We start from the raw sequence: 20,280 nt of genomic DNA on the forward strand, positions 1-20,280 counted from the left end.
TATAATGATATTTAAAGTCCCTGAACCAGACATGGTGGTACATGCCCGGAATCCAAGTACTAAGAAAGACAAACCAGGAGGATTTCCATGACTTTAAAGCAACACTGTCTGGGAAAAAACAACAACAAAACCAAAAAGTCACCACCATAACAAAATAAACAAATGCAAAAAAAAAACAAAAACAAAAACAAAAAAACCCCACACCACTACCACCAAACCTACCCATGCATAGTCATACATTGTCACAGACCTCATTGGTCATTTGGTAGCAAAAAGAGACAGACCAATGTTCTTCATGCTTTTCCCCAAAGGAATATATCACAGAAACAACAAGGAGTTCATAAAAAAAGGATTTATTTATTTATTTATTTATTTATTTATTTATTTACTGGGGTGTGCATATGTATTTGGGAGTATGCGCATGTATTCCTCCGTGTGTGTGTGTGTGTGTGTGTGTGTGTGTGTGTGTGTGTGTGTGTGTGTGCACCCAGGCTTTTAAGTGACTTATATTTAAAAATGCAGAAAGGTTGATAGAATTTAAGTATCACTAATGAAAATGATGGCAGGCCTGAGGAATAGCTGTTAATAAACCACTGGAAGAGGAGTAATGGGAAACTTCATAAAGGGTCCACGGGGCAGACTACCTAGACCTCACAGATGAAATTAGACACTACAAAGCAGTAAGCGACTTTGAGTTCTATGTTTTCTGATAACATACAAGGGGGAACATAAAACACTATGAAATATTCTTATAAAAATGAAATGATCCGTGTCAAGGCCTCTTAATCCAACTATTAATTTTGCAGAGTGCACAGGAGACAAAGAACATTCCAGAAAGGCAGTCAGAAAAACTCTGTATGGGGGAGCACCAGGGGGTGCATTGCCTGCCTCACTGGAGGAAAACCATGAGAGAAGAGGAATAGGTGGAGAGACCAGCCGCAGGCAAAGAGGGCTGCCCACCCTTCCAGAGGACCCAGCACCCATGTCAAAGGCTTCATAATCACCTATACCTCTAGTTACAGAGAACTTACACCTTTCTTTGGCCTCTACAGGCACCAGAAATACATGGAAAAGTACACATACCACCTAAATAAAGTTTGGGGGTTTTGTTTTGTTTTGTTTTCTGAGATAGGGTTTCTCTGTGTAGCCCTGGCTGTCTTAGACTCACTTTGTAGACCAGGTTGGACTCAAAATAGTTTTTTCCTTTTTTTTTTTTTTTTTTTTCTGCTAAGAACATTTTATATTTTTTAATTTAATTTTTATTAATTGGTTTTTTTATTTACATTTCAAACGTCCCCTTGCTGGTCTCCCCTCCAAAAACAGTTCAGCCCACCCTCTCTTTTGCCTCTAAGAGGATGTTCCCAGCCAACATTGATGCCAGACAATGCCATCCTCGGCTACATATGCGGCTGGAGCCGTGGGTCCCTCTTTGGTTGGTGGTTTAGTCCCTGGGAGCTCTGGGGGGTCTGGTTGGTTGATATTGTTGTTCTTCCTATGGGGGTTGCAAATCTCTTCAGCTCCTTCAGCCCTTTCCCAAACTCTTCCTTTGGGGTCCCCAGGCTCAGTCCGATGAGTGGCTGTATCTGCATCTGTGCCATTTTATTTGAGAAAAGAAGGCACCCAAACCCACCATTCTCGAGAGAGGCAGTGGCAAGACCCAGAGAACCCAGAATTGGCAACACACTCTCCTGGGCACTAGACGGACCACAAGGTGCCTGGGTGAGCATTTATACACCCTTCTGCCTGGTGTAGGTTGTGGTTTCGCCAACGGAATTTTTTTTTAAGAAGATAAAAGAAAAGCTGGCACAGGTATGAAGCACACTGATGTATATTTTGGCTACTTATTTGAACAAAGCCACCATAAACGAATGTGATCTTAGAAAGCAATCAGAGATTCTGAAGATGGAGTATTCAATAGTGTTGAATTGTCAGCTTTGATTCAAGAACAATTGTATTATATTTATTTTAACCATGCACTGTAAAATATTAATGAACAAAAGTGATAGAAACCCAGGCTTGATGTGAAAGCACACAGACCATGGGAAACTCCGCTGTAAATGACCCAATGACATCAGGCATGGCTACATGGAAGTTCATTCTGTATTCATTCTGTGTGTATTCTGGTTTTTTAATTTTTATTGTGTGTCTGCATCTGTGTACACATGCTTGTATCCATGAACACCGAGCGAGGATGTCTGGTGTTCTGCATTCTTGGTCTTCATCTTATTCTCTTGAGACAAGGAACCTCAACCTAAAGGTTACCATTTTAGTTAGACTAGCCAGGGAACTTCCAGGACCTGCCTGACTGTACCCACTAGCACTGGAGTTACAGGCTCTTGGCCATGTCTAACTTTCAAACAGGTTCTGAGTATTTAATCTCTTTCTTACCCGCTGCGCCACAACTTCAGCCCTGCACAGTGATTTGCTGCCTTATTCTTTATATTTTTGTGTATCTTTAAAATTTTTCACCATAAAATGTTTTGGGGGAATGCAGTGACTAATTCATTTCTTTGCAGGTGTAAAAGAAACCCTAACCTCAAAAGAAATGTTGTTTCTAAAACTGTATCCCATCCAACATCATTGGAATTTATCTTGTAAGGCTGGATGATGCATCCAACTTATTCCGTCCCCCCATACTGCCTCAGAACAAGTCCTCAGAAAACATACTGTCTGTTAGAATGCAGACATTGCATGAAAAAACAGAAGAGAAGGAGAATGCTTACTAACAAGTTTTAGGCTGTGCCTTTGCATCCCCATCACTCTGAGGAACATGGTGATCCCAAATGGCCCACTGTGTAAATCTAGTTGAGAGGGGGATTTGAACTGAAATCCAGCAGAAGTCCAGCAAGACCTTTGAAATGATCTGGGGAGCCACAGCCATGCCCCTACTGGCGGCTCCTTGCTGGGACTGGAGGGGTGCGGGGAAATATCTGCAGCTGCCTGGGCAAGTTTAGAGGCCTGGGAATTGGGTAGCAGATTGCTAAGGATGCTGGGAGATCTGGACAGGGTAGGACCAGTTCCAGTCCTAACCAAGAGTCGAGTCACAGGATGTGAACTGTAGCTTGCAAACAGAACCTAGTGCAATGGCTTCCGGAACTCACTGATACCCAGGGAAGAGCACAGTACGGGGCTCACGAATGGGAGAAGAAAGCCACATTGAATTTAGTGAAAGGCCTGGATCTCTCTGATTAAGCGGCTAAGGTAGAGTTCCATCTATATATATATATATATATATATATATATATATATATATATATAATCACACTCATCCAGGCAGTGGACATCGAGGTCCACATGCAGAGATGGAACCTGCGCCCTGGTTTGAATTCTCAATCTGCATTTGCATTGTGTACTGTGTCCTAGACCTTGGAGTCAGAACCAGTGGGCATTCAACACACACTTTATCACCTCCGTAGCTTGGAGCTGTCCTCACCTCACCATGGAACCTCTCCCAGCCCCGCCTCAAATGTTAATCCCTTCTCTGGAAGCCGCAGGGAAGAAACTACGAGTATAGGGAGGAAAAGCTCAGAGGCAGTTGCAAGCCCGGACTACAGGGACAAACTCACCTGGGTTTATTTCTTCTCAGTTTGCTAGCTCCAGGCAGGTTTCCCATTCTTCAGGAGTGTTTGTTTTATCATTTGCAAAACAAAAAATTATCTATCTGCACTTACCGGTGTGAAAATGGAATTGAAAAGGAATGTGACAATATAATATTAAAGGAACTAGAAGCACCTGCTCATTCATGTGTGTGTGTGTGTGTGTGTGTGTGTGTGTGTATGTATATGATATATATATATATATGTAGACATAATTTTCTTCACATCTTTTTTCATTCAATATCTGCATTCTAACAGTGTCGTGTTTTCTGAGTGCTTGTTCTGTGATAGTATGCGGGGGGAAGTATATCTGATATATATTTATGATATACAATATGTATATATTATATACATAGTATATGGCCATTAGGGTTCTAGAATACATGGACACCAGACAGATGCAGGACAGCAAGATTCTAGATTTTTTAATGGCATGCCAGAAGAGAAAGTTGTGTCCTGAGCCTGCCTGAACTTGATTTTAGAAAGAGCTGTTTTTATAAAATTTTATGAGTCAAAACATTATAGTGCCAGTTGAGTCTCTTCCTTGTAGGAACCCCTCCCTATCACGGCTGAGACTGCAGGGCTATTCTGAGTTTCCTGTTAATAGTGTGGTGGTTCAAAAGGCATTTGTTTCGCTATTCTGTGGTCTTCAATCTTCCAGCAGATTGGACATCATACTTCCAAGATGCAAGTAGTTTGTGCCACACAAATCAAGGAAAAGTTGATTCCTTTTGAGCTGGAGCAAGAACATCATTCTAAAACAATTATCTGGAGAACTGTGTCAGGAGTAGCTCATGGAGTTTTTCCAAAGAAATAGAAAATTACAGAGGATTAGTCTAGCAAAATGTGTCAGCGGTTTGTTCTGCTCAACAACCCAGTCCGGGAATGAGCAGATCAGATTGGGGGCTGGCTCAGACTAGGAGAGATTTAGTGGGTACATATAGCTGTTGATTATGGGAGAATGGAACAGACAGCAAAATCTCTTAGTTAGTGTTCTAGTGCTGTGAGGAGACACTGTGACCAAGGCAGCTCCTATAAAAAAAAGATTTCACTGGAAACTTTCCTATAGTTTCAGAAGGTTTGTTCCTGATCATCATTGTAAGAAGCAGACATACAATGTGATAAAGCAGAAGAGCTTTACATTATAACCTGAAGGCAGGGGTGGGGGAAGATAGCAAGTGCACAAACCCCTGAGCAGGAGTCTGGTATGAGCTTTTAAACCTCAAGGCCAATGCCTGGTGACACTTCCTCCAATAAGACCACACCTCTTAATCCTTCTCAAACAGTTTCACTCCCTGGTGACCAAACATTCAGATATTCAAACCACCACACAAAGTATGCTTGCTTAACTGTTGTAAAGGTTTTTCTGCTTTTTGATCTAAATATTAATTATTTAATATGGTTTTTAAATATAAAAACATTGCTCACAAAATGGGACCTCCCTTCATCCCGGCATTCCTTCCATAACAGCATGTCTGAGACGGCCATCATTTTTTTTTTCAGACCATTTTAGAAGAAATTAAACTTTAACATATTTAATCTTCCAACATACAAATAGTGTTTATGTTTTTTCTAGGAGACTTTCTAGGACTGTTGTTGATTTTTGCACCATGAGCTGCTACTCACTTATCTTTAATACTATGGGTATACGATTGTGTGCGTGTATGTCTAAGTTTTGCAGTGCCCTCAGAAGCTGAATGGGGGTTTCAGATCCCTGCAGTTTGAGATACAGGTGACTCTAACCCACCTGGTGTGAAGCCTTTGAGCTGAATTCTGGTCTTCTGAAGAACAGCAGGGGCTGCTGTTTTCCTGTGTTGAGAATCCTGTGTAAATTTGTGTTTTCCAATGGTCTTAGGCAACCCCTGTGAAAAGACCATTAAAAAAAACCCAAAGTGGCCGAGGCCCACAGGTTGAGAATTACTCAAATGAGCCATTTCTTATCTGTGCTTTTGTTAAAATATATGTGTGTGTAGAATGCCAATGATACACCAGAAGAGGGCATCAGATCCCTCTATGAAACCACCATGTGGGTGCTGGGATTTGAACTCGGGCCCTCTGGAAGAGCAGTCAGTGCCCTGAACCACTGAGCCATCTCCCTAGCCACATTTGTGCTTATTTTAAAAGCATCACTTCACTAATGTTTATCAGACTACACATCCAGCATCAAATGTAGCCTTAGACTTCTTATCTGATTAGTTTCAACTAATTAAAAAAAAATAACATTAATAAATGATATGGAATGTAGGCAATTATTTAAAAATAAACATTAAGCTCAGGAACCTCTTATATACCTTTTCCAAGACAATATTCAGTCGACTGTCAAGGCTGTAAGGTTGCTCACTTCAAGCTGAGTTGCTGAAGATATTTCTACTATTTACTGAGGTCAATTTACAAATACTTTGGGTTACCAAAACACTCAAACAGATCCTTCTCCAACACTATCTAACCTTTTGAAGCCATTTTCTGGTACAAATAACTTTTCCCAGGGCCCATCTAAATTATTTTAGATTTAATAAGCACCTTTTATTTTAGATTTAACAAACACCTTTTATTTTGATTAGACAGGGTTTGTTCTACCATTTTTTAAATAGTAATAAAATACCTAAGCATCATATTTCCCCACTATTTAAATGGCCCTAAAACATTCATGTGAATAAAGACAACTATCTGTTATCTGGACAAAACACCTGATAAAAATACCATCTAGAATATTAGCACTTTCCCCCCCTTACCCAGTGCCCGATGCCTGTCAACAAAATCACAAGCCAGACTGAAAGCGTCGTGCTAGTTTTGCTGAGGTCTGGGCAATGTCCCAAGATTGAAATGAATTGTTCTTGAAGCTGTGGGGAGCGGATATCTGAAATCGCTCTTTTAAAAGCCGTAGGAGGCTTAGGGACTATGAAACAGTAAAATGTCAACTTGCAGAAAATTAAAGGCTTTAAGTCCTGAGCGTGACCTTGGAACAAGGTTGATTTCTAAGCAACTGCAGTGGGAAAAACCACAGGCACAGAAGACCAGGCAAAGAATTCTGCCAGAGCCTACAGCCCAAGAACTCCCCCACACAGCAGGATGCTGAAATGAGAAAGCCTGAAGAAATAGTCTTAGTCCTACCACTACTGCTTCTTGGTCACTTAAATTCCCTGAAAGCCATTGAGCCAATATAATGGTTGGTTTAGCATCCAGGCTCCAGAGGCAGTGTCTAGGATCGGAGCACTGCTTTCTATACTTGCCGATGAATAAACTTGAACGTTGCAACCCTTCTAACACCCATCTGGAAAATGAGCTTAGGGTAGAACTTAGCCCTTGGAGTTGCTGTGAAGAATCAGGGAATGAGGAGTGACCTGTAGGGTAGAGTCAAGGATCAACCATTATGTTCCAACAAGCATCTTTCCCATGAGTTGTTGCAGAACCTGAGAAACAGCCCTACAAGCTCCAGAAAGAATCGGATTGTTTCGTTTTCAAGAAGCCCTACCAGAGCTGCACAGCAGATGTCTGGATGAATCACAAGTCCCACAGGGAAGGAGGACACTTTTTACATCCTGGTATGTAACTGACTGTAATGGTTAATTTTGCTTTATCATTGTGATGGTATTAAAAGGAGCTAAGTGAAACACACTTCCGGGTGGGTCCAAAAGACTTTTCCAGAGATGATCAGCATGCAGAGGAGGCATGGTACTCTTGTATTTAATGCTTGTATTATGCTAACTGGGTTCCCAAAATTGCATATGAATCTGCATGTAAGATGTTGAGGGTCCCTAACCCAGTTGGTTCTGATTGGTAAATAGAGTTGCCAAAAGCCAATCCAATGGCTGGGCAGGGAGACAGAGGTGGGACTTTGGGATTCACCAAAGGGACAAGGAAACCTAGAGAAGAAGGAAAATTTAGAATCACCATGTCGGGGAAGATGGGGAAAATAGGATGGTCGGGGTTGGGGGCAGGGAAAAGTAAAGGACCAGGTCTGAGGAGTGTAAAACAGAGCATAGCAATCATGTAAGGGCCAGGAAGAGTAGCCCCAGCCCCCACCCTCATTGGGCCATTGGGTTTAGAGCAACAAAGATGGAATATAGATTTTAGTAAGTGGTAATTCTGGAATATCGGAGGCGAGAGTGTGTTAGCTACGTGGAGGTTTGGCCATGCCCAACCATTAAACGGATTGAGGCATATTAAATATAAGGCTGTGTGTGTGTGTGTGTGTGTGTGTGTGTGTGTGTGTGTGTGTGTGTGTTTCATTCAGGAACTCAGAACTTTGGGGCATGTAGTGAGGAACTCATGCTGCCTCTGCTGGGACGATTTGAGCATGCAACGCAGTACCATAGGGAGAAACCTGGCCCAAGTGTAATTAGGCTGGGGTCCCAGATGAAACAAATGTAGGAAGCAGCCGGCCAGAGCATGGGCACTTGGTTAATTTCTGAACGGGTTACTGTTACTGCCGTCACTCATGGGCTCAGCTTCATTAGCCTTCTACCATATCAGCAAACCCAGAGTGTCTTTAGTCTAGGATTCAAGTGGCTTCACGTCTCTCCTAGGTTATGAAGCTTCTTGTTTCATGAATTGAGCAACTACTGGTTTCCTTGTCTCTCTGGCCTACGATCAGCTATTACAGGGCACTACTCAGCTTCTAGTCTTGTAAGCCAATCTACTAAGCCAGTCTGATTGTAAAGCCAGCCTGGTAAACTTCTCTCTCTCCCTCCCTCTCCCCCCACCCTTGGTTCTACTCCTCTAGAGAATCCTGACTAGAATAATATAACCGTTCTCAGAATGTATTTGTTCTCCCACTCATGTGTATGTCTGGTCTGCTGGTGTTCTGGACTAGTGATAATTTCTTCTTTTAATAAAGCCCGGGTCCATCTCTTGCCCTTACACGTGAGAGGTACAAAGAAGGCGGGAATGGGACGGGGTCCTGTATCTCTCTTTTCTTTCTTATCCTGGCCAATCCTCATACTTCCCGAGTTTCTGACTAGTAGGTTCAACACTCACTGAGTCATTAGATGGGCTCCTGGATCCCCTGCTGACACCCCAGGAGCCCAGTCAGAGGATACAAAGACCAACCTTTCCACTGGTATAGATTAACCTTGGCTAATTCGGTCCATTAACTGAGATGATTTAGGCCAATGGAATGGATTACGTAGCCTGTGAAAGCCTTCTGGGAGAAGAGAAAAATGGAAAACAAAACAAACAAAACTCTGTCCTAAACATTGGTCCTTGCTGTGCGCGTGTGGGACAGAATGACCAAAGGGGCTGTCATTAGAAAAGACGCTTTGAGCCCTTTTATGAAAGACATTATCTGAATCCCAGGACTTTTGGTACTGGATAAAAATCCTATCAGAAGGCAAACTTTCCTCCCGAAGTCTGGTGGTATCACCATCACAAAGCCAGAGAAAATGTCACTTCAGAAATGAGCTCTCCGGAAGAGGCGACGAAGGGATTTCTACACAGTTACCTAAATACAAGCTCTAAAAAATGCCTTTGAAACCAAGCTCCAGTTTCAGAGGGGAAGAAAGCAACAATCAATACTGTTCAGTGTTGGAGATTCAGTAAACCTGCAAAAAAAAAAAAAAAAAAAAAAAAAAAAAAAAAAAAAAAGTCCTTTTCTCTAACAATGACTAATCTTGCAAAAATATTATCACTGATATCAGTAAGCATTTATCAAGTGGTTATTTAACCAACCATCAACTTACACTGCTGTATCTCAGCAAAAACCCTTCTTGAAGTCTTTGGGAAAAATCTCAACAAAGGGATGTTTTGGACAGCCTAGTCCTCAGAGAAAGCTGGAAACGGTCTCCCTGGCCTTCCTTGGCACAGTGCACATCTGTTAGCAATAGAGGGTCAGTTTATGTTTAGACCACATGGAACTGGATTGAATGTCATGGGAAAACACTGCTAATATATGGACCTGGGGGGAGTGGTTAGGAACAGGGCTCTGAGTCAGCACAAAATGGGGAGCACCGGATGTCCAGGGAACACAGATGTAAACAGTGATGTAATCTGTTATGCAGCCATTTCTGGTAGAGTCGTTGTGTGAGTCCCTATAAATCTGACCTTGAAATCAGCGGCCTTTACCTTTGTCAGTCAGCCTGTGTGTATATGTGTTTGTGTTTGTCTGGAAGTGTGTGCACCTGGGTGCTGGGGAGCATGTTTCTGTGCACATCCGTGTGCAGTACTTACGTTCTGGCACGTACCTGAGTACCTGCAAGCATCTGCCTGCCCGGTGTCCTGTGTATTGGTGGAGAAAATGTGTCTACCCTGCCTTCAATTCCCAGAACCATCCACTGCAACCTCCAGGGACCTTCTTTCCTGGCATTGAAACCTGGACGTTACAACATCCCTCAAGCAAGAGTACCAGAAATTCTAGGCCACACCTTCTCCCTTAATCCTCTGAAGGGGAAAGACAAGGGTGAGGAAATGCCTGGCCGTGCGTTGGGGAGGGTTCTGTATTGCGGCTCTCCATCCTCTCCCATCCCTGAGTACCACATTACAGATGAAGGTGGATAGGTAGAGAAAACCTGTGGATGGGGATACATTTGCTCCTGTTTGCAGAGCAGTGTGGAGAGTGTATTTGATTGTGAATTACAATGATTATGACAAGCAGGACGGCCCTCCATGCCTCGATTCCAGGAAGAGGTAAGCATGGCCGTGTGAATGAGTTGGCATTTCGAAATCAATCAGGAGGTCTCTCCTTGGAAATTAGGTGTAGCCTTCTCTGAAATCCTCCAAACAAAAGTGCTCAGCGGGAAAGCAAGGTTGGAGAACAATTTGGCAGTGCATCATAGTGATTACTGGTTTATAATCTTTGAGGGGGAAATGACTAATTGTTGATCAAACCCATTCTCTTCTTTGGGATTTATACAGCATCAGTGAGATGGAAAATCCCCAAGTCTTTGGAGATTAGGTATGATCATAAGATCAAACCTTAGAAGTCAGATGGGCATGCAGAAGATGACCACTGCTCCTCAGTCAGTTCTGAACATGAAGTGGATGCACTGGGCCAGCTCTGTGACCGTGTCTGTCCATGTCTCTGTCACTGTCTCCTATTTCTCTCTCTGTCTCTCTGTCTCTCTGTCTCTCTGTCTGTCTGTCTGTCTGTCTGTCTGTCTCTCTCTCTCTCTCTCTCTCTCTCTCTCTCACACACACACACACACACATGTGAGTGAGTTCAGGTAAGATGAAAAGGGCTCCTTTTAGGGGTGACCTTGACAACCAACCGGGTGAAAAGTGATCACCTAATTAATCAAGTAAATTTGAAAATCAAACTCACCCGGAACCTTTGATTCTGCCCTGCTTAGCTCAGACCTGTAATGACAGGGAAACACACTCCCTGTACCTTGGATAATTCTCTTAATTTTGCATTTTTGGATTAATAGAAGGTATATGTTGTCTACTATGTACTGCATCATTCCATACAATAGGGTATTTAAAATTATATCCATTTCTTATAGCTGCACATCAAATTGCAACACGCAGTGCTGTAAAACATAAGCTTATTATCTTTCATTTTTTGCAGACCCTGCTCAGACGGAATCTCCACAGAGCTCTTCACATGGAGGGCTAGCTGGGGCTGCTATCTCATCTGAGGTTAAGGTCATCCAAACTCATGTTTGAGACACGGCGGTTTCTGCGTTGCTGAAGAATAGGATGAGGTCATTACTTCCTTATTAACTGTGTGTCAGTGACTGTGTTCCATTTTCAGTGGCTCTCTTAAGGTCAAATTCATGTGGCTCTGCAGGTACTCCATACCATGCCTGTCACTTCTGGATACATTTTAGGTTTTCCTTCCTGTAAACATCTGAAAACAGTGTTCTGCTTCAAAGGGCTCATCTTGTTACAGAAGGCCTGGACATGGATAAGATCCTTTTGGGGGACAAGTTATCACAACTGTGGGAAAGATGTATCATCATATTTACAAGACCACACACTCCAAGAAGGGAATTAGCCAAGACTTGTATCAAGGAAGTGTGATTTTGAAAGTCATTGAAGAAATACGCCTAGTTAAGGTTCTATAGCTGGAGATAATGCCTGCATGACTCATGGAGCACAGAGAAGTCGAACTGGTACCTACCTAGAGCCTTCATCCCTAAAGACTAGAGTTCATAGTGCTGGAAGATGCTCTTCACACTACCCAAAGAGAAAGGTAAACACCAACCTAACTCCAAGTTCTTCCATCTACGGTGGTGACTTACCCGGAAGATGTGCTAGTGTGGTTATATGGTGCAAAACTTGAAGAAGTAACCAACCAGTATCTGATTGGATTTAAGGCCCAGTCCATGAGATGGAACCCATCCCTGACACTACTTAGGTGACCAAGAACTTGAGACCGGCTAGGCCAGGGACTTAGGGTAAAACTAAATGTTTCTGTTCTGCTAAAGGAGCATAGCTATAGCCATTAAATGACTTTTAACAACATTGTGCAGTACTCATGGATCAGTGCCATTCCCAGCCTTCATTAGAGTAGCTTCCTTCGGCAGAAGATGAAGACAAATATCAAGATTCATAGCCAGACAATGTGCAGAGAGTGAAAGATCTTGAGACATTCAGTCCTAACAGGATGGCTCCATCAAGTTTGTCTCAGGGAACTTGGTGGAAGGGGAGGCAGAAAGAATACAAGAGGCAGGGGGATGAAGAAGACCAGGAAGGAAGGCCTCTTAAACACATCAGGATGGATGTACATGAACTATAGAGACTGTGTCGGCATGGATAGAGCCTGTGCAAATCAACGGATGAGGTCGCAGTGCTGAGCAGAAATGGACACAAGCTCACAAACCCGATCCAGAAGTCATTTCCAATAGATAACTACTCATAATAGAAAAAATTAGCGGAATTGTGGCACTTGAGTAACCAACAGCAGTTTAACTTGATTTAAGGCCTACTCAATAGGAAAGAACTCAAGACTACTCTTATAAATCTAGGCAACTACTTGTATCTGGTGAGGTCATGAGTCCTAGAGGAGAACCTATTACTGACACGTTACTAAAACAGTATAATCTCTAACTACTTTATAAATACAGATCCTTATTTTCACAGGTAGGTATAGCTCTCCCCTGCTTCACTAAAGAAACCTCTTCTTGTAGCAGAAGGAAACTGTTACAGAAATCTACAACTGATCAAATGCAGAGAACCAATGTCTGAAGTTCTCAAGGGACTTAAATAAATTTTCATTTAAAAATATCCATATGTGTGTTATAGCATAGTTACACGTTATTAGTAATTATTACAAAGCATTTGTTGTGAAAATGGAAATACATCAACATGCATTTCATCAGTAAAACCTTATGGAAAACCTATGAAAGATAATATGATATCTCCTATTTAACAGATTATAGAGGTAAGATTCAGAAAGGTTCAGTTACTTGACCAAAGATATACAATTTGGGAGGTGAGAATTCTACCATTGAACTACCAATGAAGATATAAAATTTGGAAGTTGCAGAGTGTGGATTGTACCCATAGCTGTCTGCAGATGGTAAAAATGTCAGCACAAGATATGCAGATTACACTGGCTCTTGGTGTCCTATACTTTAATCTCATTTGTCATGATACCAAATAAAAGACTGTTGTAAGATAAAATGACTGTGTCTGTCTCTCTAGATAGCATCTCAGTATCACCATCATCCTTGTATCAAGACAGTTGTATGGTTTTTGCAGAGTATTAACCTACAAGTACCAGAGAACCTGGGTTTCAGCGATTATACCGCAACAGAATCGTCACCATCTCCAAACAACTTCAGAGGTGATGGTTGGTGGTTAAGTTATAGCCAGACTTTGGGTACTTTGTGGGTTCTTTCTTCTCCCACTCTTCTCCACACCTCTTCTTCCACCCTGTCCACCCCTAACACTAGGTAGGAGAGAAAGAAAGTATGGAGAGAGAGAGAGAGAGAGAGAGAGAGAGAGAGAGAGAGAGAGAGAGAGAGAGAGAGAAGGGAGAGAAGGGAGAGAGGGGGAGAAAAAAAGATGTCTCAATAAAGTCAGGGGTAGGATAGTGGGATTATACTACTTCCTCCTGATTAGGGGCATCAAGTTCCTTGGGGCAAGTTTGGTGACAGATATCTAATTTCTTCTCTATTTTCTTCTTCTTCTTCTTCTTCTTCTTCTTCTTCTTCTTCTTCTTCTTCTTCTTCTTCTTCTTCTTCTTCTTCTTCTTCTTCTTCTTCTTCTCCTTTTCCTTCTCCTCCTCCTCTTCCTTCTTCTAGTTCTTCTTCTTTTTCTTGTTGTTCTCCTTGTCTGTCTTCTCCTCCTTCATGGTTGTCATCTTCTTTGTCTCCTCCTTCTCCTTATTTCTTTTTTTGCTTACTACTTGACAGACTGTAACCAACAGCAACTAACCAACAACCCACTCACAGGGCCCTTGCATTTTTATTCCCTGCAAAGAGTCCCCAGACTTCCAAACATTACACACTCGAAGAAACTATCTGCAGGTAGAAAAATCACACCCCTGTTACTGCACAAGGTATATCATAGTCAGCTGCTGTGGACAATATAAAGCAGTCCATATCCCACACCTGGGATTAAAACAAAAATATTCTTATGACTGTGTTTTTTAAAGAAATCAAAATTCTCAGTACAGTAAGGCTTTAGAAGCTCATTCATGTCACATGCCTTGTAACTTACATCCTAAAGTAGCTGTGTAAACTCAACTACTACATCTAAGTCATATCCGGAAGAAAGAGAAAGAGACTGAAATTGCCATTTCTGTCTAATCTTAGTAAGAAGACTTATATTCTTGGCTATGAATGTGTTGCTTGCAATTCTCAGCATCACAAGCTACTAACAGAGTGAACATTTCACAGTTCAAGTTGAAGAAAAATGGAGTGGTTGGTAGGCAACACACATGTACAATAAGAGGGTTTGTATCTTTCTGCATCTTTCACATCCCAGCTCTATGGCTTGGATTTAGTAGGTTCTTATCTACTGTTGAACGAATGCTTGTTAAATAACACACAAAGGCTGGCAAGAAGACTCAGTGGGTTCTATACCTGCCGTGCAAGCCTGAAGACCTGATACCAATCCTCAGACCCCATGTTCCGAGGAGAAAACTGTGAGTCCAAAAGGTGGGAGGAGAAAGACCAGCAACCCAAACCATTGTGGTCAGATTAATTAAAGTAAGCTTTTCATTCATATCCATGGGTTGTCTCCTGCTAAGGCAGGGTTTGTGAGATCAGCATCGGAGGTAAGGAAGACAAGGCTTTTATAGTTGGGGAGGGGTCTAAATAGGGGATTTGGCAGGCAAAATAGGTAGGTTATAGAAGCAGAATGTAAGCATAACAAGTCAGTCTCTCCGGAATCAAAGACATGTTTGCAAAGTGGGCAAACCAAGGTAGTCATGGGTAATCATATAACCTTCTGAAACAAGGGTAAGATTGTTATAGGCAGAATTTTATAAGGAGCTTTTGATGTGATTACCATTCCTGGAACAGGCAGGAAAGAACCATTTGTAATTAAGGTTATGGGGATGGGGTAATAACCCAAGCCTAGAGAAGTAGAGGTTTAATCATAAACAAGTATAAACCTATTTTGATTTCACTATAAGATGGTTTTTAAGCCTAAGATGGAGGCAGGTTTGTTTTTCAGAACCAACTCCTAAATCGTTGCCCTCTAACCAACCCTTCACACACAATTCTTAGTCTTTTACACACACACACACACACACACACACACACACACACACCACAAGCAACCAGAACGTTTAAATGTATGTATACAACATCCTTAGCATTTTGCTTAGCATGGCCTAGATGGTCAAGTAATGGTGACTACTGCCAACTACATTTCTTAGCAATCCCAAATTTGTGGCAGACGGGCACTACCTGCTGCTACTTTGGTTGATTCAAGGATAAGCAGGGACAGCTGGTGGCTCTGCGGGCCTCATTAGGCAGAAAAGGCTCTGACTAGGGTCTGCTGTAGGCAGAGGAAGTGGCAAGTGATGAATCTCCTTCAGCCTCAGCTGGTGCTTTGCAGAGGAAGGTTGGCCAGGGGGGCCAACTGTAGCAATCACTTAACTGCCACCCCTAGCAGCTCAGCAGGCAGGATGGATGCTTAAAGCTTTCTTCCTTGTGGTAAAGAGGAAAAGATTATTTTCCTGTGATGGGAAGGCTGTTGGTGCTCACTCATTGAGGGAAAAGGGCTTGGAAAGCTTGCTGTTACCCTTACTACACTTCTCAACAGTTTTTCAGCAAGTTTGCTGATGGTCCATTTTCTCTTTCTTACCTCCCTCTCCCTAGGCCTCTACCCACCCCCTTTCTTCTCCTCTGTCTCCCTGCCCCTCTCTTTCTCCATGCTGTTGAAGGAACATTTTTGAGCTCTGGGTCATTGGAAAGACCTAGTACCCGAGAACTTGATGAATGAAGCAAGAACACCCTGGACTGCTTACAAGTTGCCGGCTCTCCTTCCTGAGCACCGCCCCCCACTCCCATCTACCACAGTGGGTGAGATCCCTTACATGCCAGGGCTGCTTAACAAAGCATAACCTAAGGCTTAAGCCACAGAAAGGTTCAAAGGGCCAACCAAGGAGCCACAGACTTGTTTCCTTCTGAGGCTGGGAGCAAGTTCTGTCCTTGTTTGTCTTCAAGTTTCTGATCATTTTTGACTACCTTGCACATTCCTTGTCAAGTAGAGATATCATCCCTGTGTCTGCCTTCATCTTCACAAGGGCTACATATATGGATGTCTGTGTCCAAATTGCTCCCTTCTCGTAAGAACCTAGAAATGCTGAAATACAGCCTACCCTAATGGTTGTATACTGACTTGATCATCTACAAAGACTATTATTACTCAATAAGGTTATATTCACAAGTCCAGGGGATTGGGACTTAAGATTTTCTGAGGGGTACAATTCAACCAATAGCAGCTAGGAACTATTAGACATACCATTTAGCTTAACAAAGACCAACAACGATCTTTAAGCCTCTTGAAATGTCACGATTATTTCCAGGTTTTCAGACAAGGCTCAGACTTGTGCAACAGAGATTCAATGACTTGAATTTTTTAGGATGGCATGATGTTTTCCAGTAGAAGTAATCATGGATCAAACACAATTAAGAGAGATTTGAGCTTTACATTTTTATGAACATTCCAAATGAAAGAAATTGGAGACACGATTCCGTTAAGGCTTATCATGAAGTACATACTAGTGCATACAGGCATTGGGGTAGGATATATTTTGTGCATGCATGAGTCACCATCTGAGGTTCTGTCACTAGCGAGGCTTCATAATGGCTACTAATGGGCTTGTTTAGTGAGTGGAGAGTCAATGTATCTGAATAGCTGTAAATTGCACCCAACATAAGTTCAGGTAGAGAGAGCTGGGTCCAGGATTCCAACTGATAGGTGTCTGATTCCTAGAACCATAAAGCATCCTGCTTAGTTTTTGTATTGGAAAACACAATCTCCATCCTTTTATGTTTGAAGTCAGATGTTACAAATTACAATGGCTGATTGTTAACAAAACAAAACAAACTAGGTGTCCTGGCTAGTTTTATGTCAACTTGACACAAGCTGAAGTCACTCGAGAGGAAAGAATTACAGTTTTAAAAAATGCTGCAGTAAAATTAGGAAAGCAAGCCTGCAAAGCTAGCAATTAATAGGGAAGGGTCCAGCCTGTTGTGGGTGGGGCCATTCCTGGGCTGTTGGTACTGGGTCCTCTAAAAAAGGCAGACTGATCAAGCCATGATTAGCAGGCCAGTAAGCAGCACCCTCCATGGTCTCAGCATCAGCTCCTGCCTCCAGGTTCCTTTTGTTTGAATTCTCACCCCGACTGCTTTTGATGACAAACTATGATATGGAAAAGTAAACTAAAGAGATCCTTTCATTCCCAAGTTGCCATCGGTCAAGTTGTTTCATCTCAGCAATAAAAACTCTAGATATGACACTAGAATTTCAATAAAGGGTGGAAAAAACTATGACCCACAGCTCTGACCTGAAGCATCTTTGGTTCACTGTTGTTCCAAGTACCTCCGAGGTGAGCAGGTGTCTGTCAGCCTCAAATGCTGTTAGGAAAACCAGAGGCTGGTGTTTTGCATAACATTCTGAATGTATTTAAATGCATGGGCTTTGGCCTTTGGGGACATCTGCAAGTAAAAGCTAAAACACTTTAGGTCTTGTCTCTGTTGGTCCTGAAAACAAATTAAGAAGAAAAGAAACACAACCAAGAGTTTGATATTGGAGAGTATATCAAATTTAGAGAAATATCAAATATATCAAATAATCAAATAATGATTATCTTGTTTAAAATAATTCTTTTTTATGTCATTCTGTCTTGTTTTCTCAAGACAGAGTTTCATTGTATAGCCCTGGGTGTCTTGGTGCTCACTCTGTGTAGATCAGGCTAACCTCAAATTCATAGAGATCCACATGCCTCTGCCTCCAAGTGCTTGGATTAAAGGCGTGGAGCATCACCAGCCAGCTAAAAATTACTCCTGTGATCTTAAAAAAATGCATATTCCTCATCAAAATATTTAATTGAAATCTTCTAGACATCCAGGTTAAGTCACATTAAAGAGAAGACATAAGAATGTGTTTAAATCGCCTTGCTATAATAGGATTTTGTAGATAAGAGCCTAATTTAAAATAAGCGGGCCACTGGCTAGATTTAGACATTTTTGTCATACAAATTTCTGCTCTGAATGTATTTGTAGTAATGGGTTTTGGATGATTGTCAAATGGTCAATTGTTTTATACATCATACCTCCCTTTGTGTAGGTCTAATAATTGATGAGCACCTTGTAGAAGTTTTAATAATGCCAACAAAGACAGAGTTTAGCATAGATGTGAGACTTTCTTATCAACCCCTCAAATAATTTCTGTCCAGGGGGTTCAAATGCAGAATACTTCAATATTCATTCAACAAATGTGCGCCAAACACTTAGGTAGGTGAAATGTGGCTCTCACATTTAAGACCCATCGCTGGATACAATAGGCAGAAATGGACAACTGTTGAGATTTGGTCTTTTTCTATCTATTGTAATGCTAAGTGCAGGCCCCGAAGACCTGGTTGTCCCAGAAATAAGCCAGTCTGCAGTAACACGCTGACTGACCCTGACTCCATTCTGATTGGTAAATAAAGATACCAACAGCCAATAGCTGGGCAGAAGAGACATGGGTGGGGTTTAGGTTCCATGGCCTTTAGGTTGGAAGGGGACCACCAGGAATAGAGGAAGGCACAGGAGGAGGAGGAAGGAAACGTCACTAGAAGTCAAGAAAGCATGGCCCCGAGGGCTGGCCAATTAGAGTTAAGGACAGCCCAGATGAAACATAGTAAATAATAACTCAGGTTTTCAATAGGAAAGTAGATTCTAGCAGCGAAGAGGTTAAGCAGCTGCCCAGCTTTGTACTGTTTGTATTATAAATACAAAGATGGTGTGTTTTTTTTATCCAGGAACTAAGTGGTCTAAGGCAGAGTAGAAACCTCAGGTTGGGTTGAAATATTTCTACAACAGGTAACAAATAATAAACATGCTAAATAGGCAGACGTGTTTGAATAAAAGGAACATGTAAGTGAGAACCGGGTAAACATGAGTATTGCATGAGAGTCAGGTCAACGTCAGGGCCACATTAACAGATGCTACCATTTTAAATCCCAGGGTCACTGCAAACCTGGCAGTGGAAGTAGCAACAATGCCTCAGACTTTTGCAACAATGTTCTGATTAGATTAAGAGTAGCAACATGTAGAATACCACACTCGGCTGGGTTCCCAGGGGGTGTATAGTCCAGACCCAACTTAGAAGAGCTCTGGAAAATAAACCTATTCTCTACTTCCTCCTTGTTGTATTTTAAAGCAAGGGGTATACAGGGAAAGGAGGCAGAAATCACATTGGTTCTGTTCTGTTTTGCTGTTGCTAGGAACGAAGGCACTTAGTGTGAAGGTGTATGGAATGAAAGCTTGTACACTAGGGTAGCAAATTCTCGGAGACCAAGTAAGAGGGGTTTAGCCCCTGCAAAAAGCTTGTCGGAAAGGGAAGGTTTTATTTTGCTCTCACGGGAACGCTATAGTTATTTGGTTCCATATGCTTCCTTGTCATGGTGAAGAAGACTAGTGTCAGAAGCTATTCACATCATGGAGGACCGGAAGCAGAAATAATAAACAGGAAGGGGCGGGGATAAGGATCTGTAGGACATATTCCAGGAGGCTTAGTTCTTCCAGGTAGATCCAATCTCTAAAAGTTTCTAGAACCTTCAAAAATAGCACTGTCAACTAGCAATCTAGCTCTCAAAACATGAGCATTTGATACTTAAGTCACAACTGGGTTGGTGCCCTAAAGCCAGCATGAGAGAAAAGGTGGGGGTTCAAAATTAGCCTTGAAAATTCTTCTGAAAGGAGCAGCAGACCAGCCAGCCGTGTCTCTGAAGATTCATTCCGACAAGTTTGCATTTGAAACAGATCTGGTGTTCTTCAGATGAGCAGCAGATAAATTAGCTGATTTCAGTGAGGGGAGACATCAGAGCTTTAAGTAAGACAGAAGAACTGAGATAGACTCAGGACATGACAGATTCCTGCCTCTTGCCTAACATCTGGCAGCTCGTAGCAGCAAGCACTGTCTTAATAGCTCTTACCCAAGCCAATAGTGTTGAATTTCTAAGTCATTTCTTACAACTAATTGTAAGAAATTAATAAATTGCTGAAAGCTGACTCTACAGCAAGGAACATCAAACCACCTGCTTATTGGGTGCTGTCTGTGTGTCTCCAGCTGTGACTGC

This window comes from Micromys minutus, assembly GCF_963924665.1.
Source record: "Micromys minutus genome assembly, chromosome: 22".
Lineage (NCBI taxonomy): Eukaryota > Metazoa > Chordata > Mammalia > Rodentia > Muridae > Micromys > Micromys minutus.